At 40.3% G+C, this 13089-nt stretch overlaps 1 pseudogene; it reads left to right on the forward strand.

The window, feature by feature from the left end:
- The first annotated feature begins 9502 nt into the window (after positions 1-9502).
- On the forward strand, positions 9503-9933 carry LOC138847174 (large ribosomal subunit protein eL33 pseudogene; annotated as a pseudogene).
- The last annotated feature ends 3156 nt before the right edge of the window (positions 9934-13089 follow it).

Consider the following 13089-nt stretch of genomic DNA (forward strand, 5'->3'; position numbering starts at 1 on the left):
GAAGCTGTTTACTTCTCTCCCAGCGCCATATTGTGGGAGAGCAGATGCATAGAATAAGTCTTAATTCCAGTAACTCAGTCCAGTCCGGGCTGCTCCCCACAGTTGAGAACCAAGACAATATAGTACATTTTATCAGCAAGGGCTCTTGATTGGAAGCAGTAAAATATATGCTGGTTGTCTGGGGAAAGAGAGGTTTTGTTATAAGGTGATCAAGGACTTGCACAATTGATTGGAGGCTAGAAAACCTGGCTTGGAAAAGACACAGAAACATTTGAAAAAAGCGATACCCAGTGGATTATAGACCTAAATAATTAAAGGTAAAACTGTAAAGCTTTAAAAGGAAAATATCTTCATGAAGACACACTTCAGAAATATTTTCTTCTAAGATTTAAAGAATATTGTCTGTATAGGAAAAGATTGGTTTTTTCTTCAAATTAAAATTAAGAATTCTGTATTAAAAGACTCCTTAAAGGAGCAAAACAATAGAGTAAGAGTGGCTACTTGTGACACTTAACAAGCAGAGATCTGGATCCAAAATTTACAGAGTTGCTACAAGTAGGAAATTTGAAAATTTGAAAGTTTTATAATTCATTTGAAATTTGTATGTAGGATCTTAACAGGAATTTAACAAAAGAGGAGCTTAAAGGACTGGCAGATACATGAAAAGGCATTCAGCCTCACTGATAGGGCAAAATAAAACCACAGTGAGGGGGGCTGGCGCTGTGGCGCAGCAGGTTAAAGCCCTGGCCTGAAGCGCCAGCATCCCATATGGGCACCAGTTCTAGTTCTGGCTGCTCCTCTTCCTATCCAGCTCTCTGCTATGGCCTGGGAAAGCAGTAGAAGATGGCCCAAGTCCTTGGGCCCCTGCACCCGTGTGGGAGACCCAGAGGAAGCTCCTGGCTCCTGGCTCCTGGCTTTGGATCAGCGCAGCTCCAGCCGTTGTGGCCAATTGGGGAGTGAACCATCAGATGGAAGACCTCTCTCTGTCTCTACCTCTCTCTGTGTAACTCTTTCATATAAATAAAATAAATCTTTTTTTAAAACAAGCCATAGTGAGTTGTCCACATACACTCACCAAACTGGCAAACATTAAAAAAAAAATCAGGCAATACCAAATTGATGTGAGGATGTGAAATTAGAGAACTCTCATCCATTGCTGCATAGCACACATTTGTGCAAGCACTGTGGACAATACTTTACCTTTGTCTCTTTAAAATTGAGCACAATTACCATGATCCTGAAGTTGCTGAATTCTTGGTGGTTATTAATAACATAATCAATAATGGAACATCACTATGGAGTAAAATCTATCTTGAGCAGAAGACATTTGAGTTCCTACAGTCTCTTATCAGTCAAAAGCCATCTACCAAAAGAACTCAAAAAAGCCACAATTGCCTCACAGGGAACAGCCAGGGAGGATTGGCTCTTACTGGGAGATTAGAAGTTTCCACTGTATATCTACATTAACATTCTCACAGTACTATCATATCTCTGCTCTATTCTCCATTTATCTTTCCTAAAAGTCATTTGTTTTCTCATAAGTACACTTTTCACCTCCCTTTCCATTAATAAGATGGTAGGTATGCCTCAACTCCCAACTGCCTCTTTTAGTCACATTGTCTCTCATACGTACTTTATTAACTCTTTTCTCTTGCTAATCTGTCTCATTTTTTCCATTTAATTTTCAGGTCTCCATTACTGAACTTAAGAGTGCAGTTGAAACAATCTTACTCTCGTTTAGGACCTATAAATGACTGTACAGCAATAAAAATGAATAAATTATAGTCACACATGACAGGAGACCGATCTCATACATGATATCGAGTTCTAAAACAGATGAAGAAACAACACTAAATGATTGGTTAGTAATAATCTATAAGTGGTGAGAATCAATAAAATAATGATCATAAAAATCAGGACTGTGGGTATTTTCTAGGAGAGGGGGAATATTTTGACTGGGGAGGGATATCTGGGAGTGAGAGGTTCCTGTTAGTGTGTTCATCATTGTCAATGAGGACAAACGATGAGCCATCACAATACTGTCCTTGATGGAGTAGCACTCACCTGGGGAAACTTATGTAAAAAGGACCAGGGGTGCACCTGCTGGTCCCTGGGCAGCACACAGTACCCACCATAGCCAGAAATAAGAGTCTGAGACAAAGATTGCCATACTTTGACTTAGGGGTGTTTAAATTACAATAAATTATGACAGAACCTTGGCTGTAGTCCTCTCCCACAAACGTATTCTTTGTGTTTGGAGGTAGTACCACATCTTAAATCCTGTGACCAACATTGCTGTTGTAGCTCTGTGAAAATGCCAACCCAATGAGGACTTGCTAATGAGCATTTTTCATCCTATGGGATATTCAAAAGACTGTCATCCAAGTAATACAGTTGAACAAGATTAATTGACTTAAATGCAAGACAGCACTGCATTTCAGTGGAGTATGCTGGAAACCAAATATATAAATATTTAGGAGGCTAAATGCAGGGAACTCAGTCTTGGACATGTTTGACACTTGTATCTTATTTTAATTTCCCTACTACTGGTGAGATTACATCTTTCTTTGTTTCATAATAATTCGCCAAATTTTACATGTATAATTTTCTTTACATATGTAATCTTTTACAATAAGAAATGAGAAAGAAAAAATATTAGAATCAGGAGGTTTCTGGAGTACCTGCATCACAATCGAGATTCCAACACAAGCTCAGCCTGGTTCTTTACTTGCAGTCACTTGTTCTTGAGTCAAATCCCTAGGATGGAAGGGAATTGCTTTGAGACAGTGATAGCCTCCACATGTACTACCATGGAAACCATCTTCCAGGTCATAGAATAGGAAAGGCTTGTAGACCAGATCAAGATGTTCAAATGACATTATATAGCAAATCCAATCCAATTGAATTAAAACACAATAAAGAGATGGGGTACATTAAGCTGCTTAAAATATGTGCCTATGGAGTGGAAGGAGCACTATGTGAATCTTGGAGTGTGCAGTGTTTATATAGCCCATCTGCCACATTAGACTTCTAAAAGTATAGTAGCATAAAACCAGAGTTCCAGTTCAAACAAAGGAACTGACAGATGGACGATACATGGGCCAATGACATATACTTGCTGTGTTGGAGACATACAGGAGAAAATATAGCTGGCTAAAGGTGGAGCTTTAGTCTGATGAGCAGCCATGAGCTTCTTGGGCAGAGAACACATGGAACAGTAATGGATGTCACCAGTGGGTGATGAAGGAGAGAGTCATGAATATTAAGTGGTGATGCTTAGTTAGTATGTCCTTAATATTTAGTGCTCTTGTAAGAGTATATTTAGTTATGTATGTGCATCCAGATTCCTCAAGAATATTAGTCATCTGTTAATATTTTCATTCTTCTCTATTTATACACACACGTTCTACCCTCCATAAATTCTGCTTTCATCCAAGAATTGTCTTGCTGACTCATTACTTACCTATATAGTACTTGAAATACCTTAAATATTTGTATTTTATAACTATTCAGTTATTCATTTGGTAGAATCCAACATTCCCAAACGCACATTGCACATTTGAGACTAAGTCATGTACATACCACACTGGCTGTGTCAAGACAGGGAGAAAAACATGGAACCCCTTTAGTTTATGAGGTGGGAAGTGAGTACTGCTATTCACTAACAATTTCTGTGAAGGACAATTTCCCTGTAAAGGAGATCAGTGTGCAAATATGAAGGAGAATATTGAATACTTAGCCCCTAATGGACAAATGCCTGCTACATATGTATGCATATAAAGGATTCTTGCAAGTGAATGGGACTTGAAAATAGACCATTATTGAAAATGAGACATGGTGTCTGTGTAGCTTAAGCAAAAGAGAGGATCTGTATCTGAATCAAGGCATAATGGGCTGGAATATTTAAGAAACTCTTTCTTTAGGTCAAGACAGTTGTACGACTCCATTCTGGATATAGGGCTGAGCTTCTAATCCAGGTAGTGATTAAATGCCCCTGAATATGGAGAGTAGAAGGAATGCAAAAGCAATGAATAGCTTGGGACAGTGTCTTTCAGATTTCTGGGTCCTGGATAGTCATGAATTCATATTTCCAGTGTTAATGGTCATAGAAACTCCTTTGTGAAACTTGGACCATGATCACTAGTCATTCCTCTGGAAAGTTACATAGAAAATGTAATAATGTAGGACCACTCTGTCTACCATGCTCACATCTACTCATACAGACATACAGATACACACACTCACATATCTTTTTAAAAGGAGGTTAAGACAATCTCTTAACAATAGGATATCTGGTGGCTTATAACTACCCTTGGTTGATGTCTGAGGCTTTTGACAATTTAAACAGCCTAGAGGAATTTGTCAGTTGCTTATAGCAGCCTAGTTTTTTCTTTTAAGATTTTTTTTAAAGATTTATTTTATTTAATTGAAAGTTAGAGCCACACAGAGGGAAAAGGAGAGGCAGAGAGAGAGAGAGAAAGAGAGAGAGAGAGAGAGAGAGAGAGAGAGGTCTTCCATCTGCTTGTTCACTCCCCAAATGGCTGCAATGGCCAGAGCTGAACCAATCTGAAGCCAAGAGCCAGGAGCCTCCTCCAGGTCTCCGACATGGATGCAGGGGCCCAAGGACTTGGGCCACCTTCTGCTTTCCCAGGCCATAGCAGAGAGCTAGATAGGAAGTGGAGCAGCCGGGACTCAAACTGGTGCCCACATGGGATGCTGGCACTGCAGGCTTTACCCGCTACACCACAGGGCCAGCCCCCCCATCATTCTCTGTTCTTTAAGAGTCGCCTTGGAAAGTTTCTCAGAGAACAGTAGCAAGATTGAATGCCAGCCAACATTTGAGAAATCTTTGAGGAAGTTGTTACTGTGGTTAACTAAGGTATCCCTTCATAAACTCCATTCAGGCATGGAAACACTTTCCAAATGTCATTTCCTCTCATGTATACCATCCAATGGCAAAACTATACCCTGTAAGTAGAACTGATACTGACTGTACTTACCCTGCTAGCAGAGTGCCCAAACTGTGGCACATAAGATGGAGCAAACAAATGACTTCTTCCCATATTTCTCTGGTAAGACACAATCAAATTAAGGTGGTGAGAAGTGAGCTGAAGTTGCTTGGTATATGTTGTTACAATATAATTTTTAGGAGAAGGTAAAACTACATCAGTTGTATGCATAAAATGTGTTTAAGATTTCATTTTACTTGTATATGAAATGAACGGGATTAGAATGTGTGAACTCAAAACGTACCACTTTGGCATAAGTATTATTTTGAGCTGAAGGCTATTGAGAATTAACAAGGGCAAAAGAAGTCTCTGCCTTACCTATATGCTTTTAAAAAGGATACAGATTTGCCCCCTATGAAAGTGTCCCTCTATGTACCAGGAAGAGAGGGTCACTCTTATCCCTGAAGACTGAGAACTGACACTAAGATCAGTTTACATAAACGTACCTTACCAAGATACACTTACATTCCATTAGTTTACACTTCCCCAAAATTTATGGTCCCTGGAAGCGTAACCCTTCTTTTCTTTGTTAGAATGACATACAAGTTCCTGAATCTAACCACTTCTTTGAATTTCACTTCTTTTCTGGGAACTCTCATGCATATAAATACGAATAAAAATTGTGTGCCATTTCTTCTGTTAATTTGTCCTTTCTTAGTGTAATTTATAGGCCCCAGGAGAAAAATGAAGGGGATAGAGATAATGTTTTTCATTTCTAATAGAGCGGATCAAGTTGATTGCATAACCATTTCAAAGGAAATGTCAAAAAAGCACAAACTTACCTGGCAAGCAAAGGGTGTTGAAATGAATTGCCAGTGGAGGCAAAAGGTCCCCCTCACTCCCTAGAAATACAGAGAAGTCAAATCTCTTTCATATTGTATAGAATTTACATAAGTATCAGATACTTACCATTGAAAAGGTTTACAAAATATTCTAAAACCAATTAAAGAACAGAATGTGAAAACCAAAAGGATACATAGAAGTAGACAATGTATAGAAGTCCACTGAAATGAAAGGTTTTCTCATAAACTGTGAAATATCTATGGCTGACTTTTTTGTTGACTTCTCAGCTGTTTGTATTTTCTTGACTCAAGCCTGTAACAGGCTCACTGTATGTCAGAGTTTTATTCCTTGAAAAACTTTTAATATTCTCAAGGTTAATGTGCTGAAGGTTTGAGGATTTTTTGGAAGGGCACTTCAAGAAGCCCTAGGGCAGCATGAGATTGGATTTTAGGTGCTAGTTTTATAGAACTGGGAAATCAATTACTATGCTAGCTTCTTGGATGTCAAGAATGGCCACTGTTTCACACAATGCCTGCCAGGTAATGAAGCAGTCAACATTTTCCCCATTCAATAATCTTTTATACCAACTGTCCAACTTGACATTCCCCTTACAGAAATCACTGTATTTGATACCTATGCCTGAAGGCTTTAGAATTAAGAAATATTTATCTTACATATTCTGGCAATGCTGATCTGTTTGTATTATCCCCAACGTGTTATTTACTGTCTCTGCTGTTTCTGGGGGAAAATGATTCAGTCAATCTTTATTATTTATGAATTCTTATTATAAATACACCCAAGAATCCATCTATTTGTGCTGTTATAAAGTACCACACAGATTGGGTAATTGATAAACAATAAAAATTTAGTTTCACATTTCTGGAGACCTAAGATTCAGGTGTTGGAAAGTTCAGAGTTCCTTGAGGGCTGCTCTTGGCCTCCAAGAGGGCACTTCATTACTGCATCCTCTGGAGGGAATGAATGCTGTGTCCTTACATGGTAGAAGGGTAGAAGAAGGTGGACCCACTTCCTGGAACCCTCTCTGAACCCCCAAAAGTCTTTACTTATTCCAGTACCAACTCAGGAATCTGTAAGTCCAGAGTCTGATCTAAATCAGATATAGGTGACACTTATTATTGTCCTCTGTGAACCCGTATGATCAAACACATTATGTACTTCTAATATGGCAGTAATGGAATAGGCATGGGATAGAGATTTCTATTCTAAAGGAGCAATTAGGAAGAGCAAAGATGTAACAGGTGCCTAGTAAGTCCAAAACCCAAGAAACCATTTGATTTGAGGCTTGAAACTAAGTTTTGCTTCCATATCTTACCTTCTGAACATACTGGGGTCTATGTTGGGCAAACAAGGCCCTGGGAGAAGAGACTCCTACCTTCTTGGCTTTTGTGATTATAACCCACGTGGCAGTTCTTAAAGATTGGTGTTGGGTGGCTGATATATGCAGGTAGTTCTACACTGAAGAGGTTTCTGTGAAACAATCCTGACTCCATGGCTACACTAGGTATTGCCTAAGTAGGGGCTCTCTTCAGCAGCTCTGATTTCATGGCTCTGTTAGGCACTGCCTTAATGGGTATCCTCTATGGAAATGCCACCTGTGTAGATGTTCTATGCCTGAATCCCAAGGCTCTTTAAATCTAGGCAACATAGCTCGACAGTTCTTGTGCTCTACCAGACTATAAAGTTGGCACTATATAAATGCTGCCAAAGCTTACTACCTGTGGTACATACATTGGCAACCCACACTGCACCTGGGCCTGTGTGAGCTATGGAGTGCTATGCTAGAATGCAGGTAGCAGAGACTTGAGGCAGTATGGGTTAGTGAGACTTGAAATCCCACAGGTACCCCGGATCCCTTCCTTAAAACGTTTATGTCCTCAATAACCTGATACCTGGCCTCTCTGATGGCAGCAGGATCTCTAAAATACCTTCAAAGCCATCGATGATTAGTATCTGACTTCCTTCTATCCACACTAATTCCTTATCAAACATCTGGCCATTCCCATGGCATTCTTTCCTAAACACTTTTTTCTTCTTTATAAGACTAGGCTGATAATTTACTAAATATTTCAGTTCTGTTTCCCTTTGATTTTAGAATCAAGCTTTAATTCATATCTCTCTTCTTGCAATTTATGCAGTCAAGAGAAGCCATGTAACACACTGAATACTGCATTTACATAGCTTTTAAATCCCGTCCTCTGCAAAGTACTACGTCACAGACACAACTCAGGCAACTTTCACTCCATTTTGTAAGAAGGATGACCTTTCCTAGAGTGTCAGGACTATATCTCCCATTTCCAACTAAGATGGCATCAGAGTGGGTTTTACTGTTCACATTTCTACATTCTGATCATGATCACTTAGGTAATCTCTAAGAAGATATAGCCTCTGTTCACAGATCTACTGAACCATCACCAGGATCAGTCTTTCAGTTTCTTTCTTTTTCTTTCTTTCTTTCTTTCTTTCTTTCTTTCTTTCTTTCTTTCTTTCTTTCTTTCTTTCTTTCTTTCTTTCTTTCTTTCTTTTTCTCTTTCTTTCTTTCTATTGGTACTCAAAGAATCAGAGAGTTTCCATTCTTTGGTATATTCCTCAAATGTTCACAACAGCTGGGAACAGAATCTATGTCTCCCACGTAGGGGGCGGGACCTAACTACTCGAGACATCTCTGGTACCTCCCAATGTCTGCACTAGCAAGAACCTGGAATCAGGAGCCAGAGCTGGGAATAGAACCCAGCTACACCCATTAAGGGTACATGAATCCCAAGTGATACCACAATTGCTAGATCAAATGTTTGGCCCAGAATCATTATTTATTTTTTTTATTATTTTTTTGACAGGCAGAGTGGACAGTGAGAGAGACAGAGAGAAAGGTCTTCCTTTTCCATTGGTTCACCCCTCAATGGCTGCTGCGGCCAGCGCACTGCAGCCTGTGCACCACACTGAGTCGAAGCTCGGAGCCAGGTGCTTCTCCTGGTCTCCCATGGGGTGCAGGGCCCAAGCACTTGGGCCATCCTCCACTGCCTTCCCGGGCCACAGCAGAGAACTGGACTGGAAGAGGAGCAACCGGGACAGAATCCGGCGCCCCGACCGGGACTTGAACCCAGTGTGCCGGCACCGCAGGCAGAGGATTGCTTAGTGAGCCGTGGCGCAAGCCCTAGAATCATTGTTAACATTCTGTTCATAGCAGCCTCAGCTTTTCTCAGCATGTGTCTCCAACTTCTAAACATTCTGCAGTTCCAAAGTCACTTCGACATGTTTGGGTGGTTTTTACATTAGTACCTTACTTCTCTGGTTCCAATTTATGTCTCAATCTGTGCAGCTACACAAAATACCAGACACTGTAAACAATTAAAATATATTTTCACATATTTGAAGGTAGGAAAGTTCCAGATTAAGGTTTCAGTAGGTTCAGTATTTGGTGAGAAATGTTCTCTGCGCATAAGATGATGCCTTGTTGGTGCAACCTTCAGAGAAGGCGAGGATGGGTACTGTCTCCTTCTAAGAGAAAAGCAATGGAGGGGCCAAAAGATATAAATCTTGTATCCGTACACAGGAAAAGGGAAGAGGGGAAAGTGAATTCAGTATCTCAATTCACAGGACCCTATTCCATCCATAAAGATGTGAAATCCAGATGAAAAGCAATATTTAAAGAGCATTTAGAAATGAAGGCAGGCTCTTTCCGCCATCTTGGAGCCTGTGGAGGCCTGCAGGGAGCAGGACTTCTAGAAGGCAGCTATGTCTGGAAGACTGTGGTGCAAGGCCATTTTTGCTGGCTATAAGCGAGGTCTCCGGAACCAAAGGGAACACACGGCACTGCTTAAAATTGAAGGTGTTTATGCTCGGGATGAAACTGAATTCTACTTGGGCAAGAGGTGTGCTTATGTGTACAAAGCAAAGAACAACACAGTGACTCCTGGCGGCAAACCTAACAAAACCAGAGTAATCTGGGGAAAGGTAACTCGTACTCACGGAAACAGTGGCATGGTTCGTGCCAAATTCCGAAGCAACCTTCCTGCGAAGGCCATTGGACACAGAATCCGTGTGATGCTGTACCCCTCAAGGATTTAAACTATTGAAAAGTAAATAAATAAAAATGGATTTGTTCTCTTGTAAAAAAAAAAAATGAAGGCAGGAGGATGTTCAGGAAACAAGACTTATGCATGTCTCCAGCCACTGCCCAGGGTTATAAGCTCCTGAATCAGGCCTCCGAACATCAGTGTTTGAACCTGGTCAAGTCTACAAAAGCCACAAATATCCTTTAATAAATGCCATGGTTTTAACTGTAACAAATGAATTTTTTTTCACCTAAAGATACTCCAAGCAATCAATTGTACACAGTCTAGTGTTGTACAGCATAGTGTTAGTATAACTTATCTGCACAAAACACATCCCTTGGCAAGTAAGTAAGTTTTCTGGCATGTCCTTTGTCTTATATTTCTCCTTCCCTCTAAAAGCCAAATAAAATCTGAATTTCTTGCCAACACACATGCAGATCTGTCTGAGTTTTTGTCTGTCAGATTTCAATTCCAAAGACCCCTGAATGAACTTCTTTCTACTTTTACAGGTTCAGATCTTATAAAGATCAGTAAGAGCACCAATGTCGTGACATAATTACATCCTAATGACCTCACCTCTGTTTTCTATTTATTTAAAAAAAATTAAGGTGAATAAACTTCATTTATTTCATATCCACAGATTCAGAAGATAGTGATACTTCCCACCTTACCCTCCCTCCTGCCCATGCTTGTATGCTTCCTCTTCCTTCCTCTCTCATTCCCTCTCCTAATTTTTACAACGATCTATTTTCAGTTTACTTTATACTCATAAGATTAACACAACACTAAGCAAGAGTTCAACGAATAGAAAGAAGAAAGAAAACACTGCTCCTCAAAAGTACAGACAAGGGCTATAAACAATCATTGAATCTCAAAATGTCAATTTCACTCCTATACATTACATATTCTGGTACTTTAATATTTAGCACAGATCAGGGAAACACATATGGTATTTGTTTTTGTTTTTGTTTTAAAGATCTATTTATTTACTTGAAAGGCAGAGTTCTGGAGAGGCAAAGGCAGAGAGAGAGAGTGAGACATAGAGAGAAGGAGAGGGTCTTCCAGTGGTTCACTCCCCAGATGGCTGCAATGGCAGAAGCTGTGCTGACCCAAAGGGAGGACCCTGGAGCTTCTTCTGGGTCTCCCACATGGGTGTAGGGGCCCAAGGACTTGGGCTATCTTCTACCACTTTTCCAGGACATATCAGAGAGCTGGATCAGAAGTGGAGCAGCCAGGACTTGAACCAGCATCCATATGGGATGCCAGCATTGCCGGCTTTTCCTGCTATACCACAGTGCCAGCCACAGTATTTGTCTTTGTAGGACTATCTTATTTCACTAAATATAGTGGTTTCTAGTTGCATTAATTTTGTTGGAAAAGGCAGGGTCTCATTCTTTTTATTCAGCTGAATATTATTCCGTTCTATTTATATATTTATCTGCTTATCTACCAGAATTTCTTTATCCACCCATTAGTTGATGGACATTTGGGTTGATTCCATATATTAGCTACTGTGAATTGAGCTGCAATAAACATGGGGGTACAGACAACTCTTTCACATGCTGATTTAATTTCATTTGGGTAAATTCTGAAGAGTGGGATTGTTGGGTCGTATGGTATAGCTACTTTGAACTTTCTGAGGTATCTCCATACTGTATTCCACAACAACTGTACTAGTTTACCTCCCCACCAACAGTGGATTAGGGTGCCTCTTCCCCACATTCTAGCCAGCATTTATTGTTTGTTGATTTCTTTTTTTTAAAGATTTATTTATTTATTTGAAAGTCAGAGTTACACAGAGAGAGGAGAAGCAAAGAGAGAGAGAGAGAGGTCTTCCATCCGACAGTTCACTCCCCAGTTGGTCGCAACGACTGGAGCTGCACAGATCCGAAGCCAGGAGCCAGGAGCCAGGAGCCAGAAGCTTCCTCTGGGTCTCCAATGTGTGTGCAGGAGAGGGACTTGGGCCATCTTCTACTGCTTTCCCAGGCCATAGCAGAGAGCTGGATTGGACGTTGAGCAGCTGGGTCTCGAACCGGTGCCCATGTGGTATGCTGGCGCTTCAGGCCAGGACATTAACCCACTGTGCCACAGTGCCAGCCCCTTGATTTCTTTATGAAAGCTATTCTAACTGAGGTGAGGTGGAACCTGATTATGGTTTTTATTTGTGTTTCTCTTATGGCTAGTGATCCTGAGCATTTTTTCATGTGTCCACTGGCCATTGGAATTTCCCGTTTTGAAAAATGATTGAGTCCTTTGCCCATTTCTTTTTTATATTAAGATTTACTTATTTGAAAGGTAGAGTTACAGAGAGAGAGAGTAAGAGAGTGAGGGAGTGAGTGAGAGAGTGAGAGAGTGAGAAAGAGAGAGAGGCGAGGGTGGGGGTCTTTTATCCGGTGATTCACTCCTCAGATGGCCATAACAACCAGGACTTGCCAAGCCAAAGCAGGGAACCAAGAGCTTCTTCCTGGTCTCTCATGTGAGTACAGGGGCCCAAGCATTTGAATCATTTTCTATTACTTTCACAGGCACATTAGTAGTGAGTTGGATTGGAAGTGGAGCAGGTAGTACTTGAACCAGCACCCATGTGGGACGCCAGTGTTGCAGCAACAGCTTATCTGCTACACAACAGAGCTGGTCTCATTTGCTCATTTCTAAACAGGATTGTTTGTTTTTGATGTTATTGAGTTTCTTAAGTTCTTCCTAGATTCTGAATATTAATTCTTTATCAGTTGCATAGTTTACAAATATTTTCTCCCATTCTTTTGGTTGCCTCTTCACTTTGCTGAGTGTTTCTTTAGCGGTACAGAAGCATCTGAGTTTGATGTAATCCTATTTGTCAAGTTTGGCTTTGATTGCCTGTGCTTCTGAGGTCTTTTCAAGAAGTCTTTGCCTATTCCAGTATCTTGCAGAGTTTCTCCAATGATCTCCTCTAGTAATTTGATGATATCAGGTCATAAATTTAGACCCTGGATAGATTTCGTGTTGATTTTTGTATAAGATGTAAGGTAGGGGTCTTTTTCACACTTTTGCACATGGAGAACAAATTTTGACAGGACCATTTGTCTGAGACTTTCCTTTCTCCAGGGGTTTATTTTAGCTCCTTTGTCAAAGATTAGTTGGTTGTAGATGCATGGATAGATGTCTGGAATTTCTATTCTGTTCTTTTTTTTTTTTTTTTTTCTTGACAAGCAGAGTTAGACAGTGAGAGAGAGAGAAAGGTCTTC

The sequence above is a fragment of the Oryctolagus cuniculus genome, chromosome 20 (genome assembly GCF_051225735.1).
Source record: "Oryctolagus cuniculus isolate XC-2025 breed Fujian yellow rabbit chromosome 20, ASM5122573v1, whole genome shotgun sequence".
NCBI lineage: Eukaryota > Metazoa > Chordata > Mammalia > Lagomorpha > Leporidae > Oryctolagus > Oryctolagus cuniculus.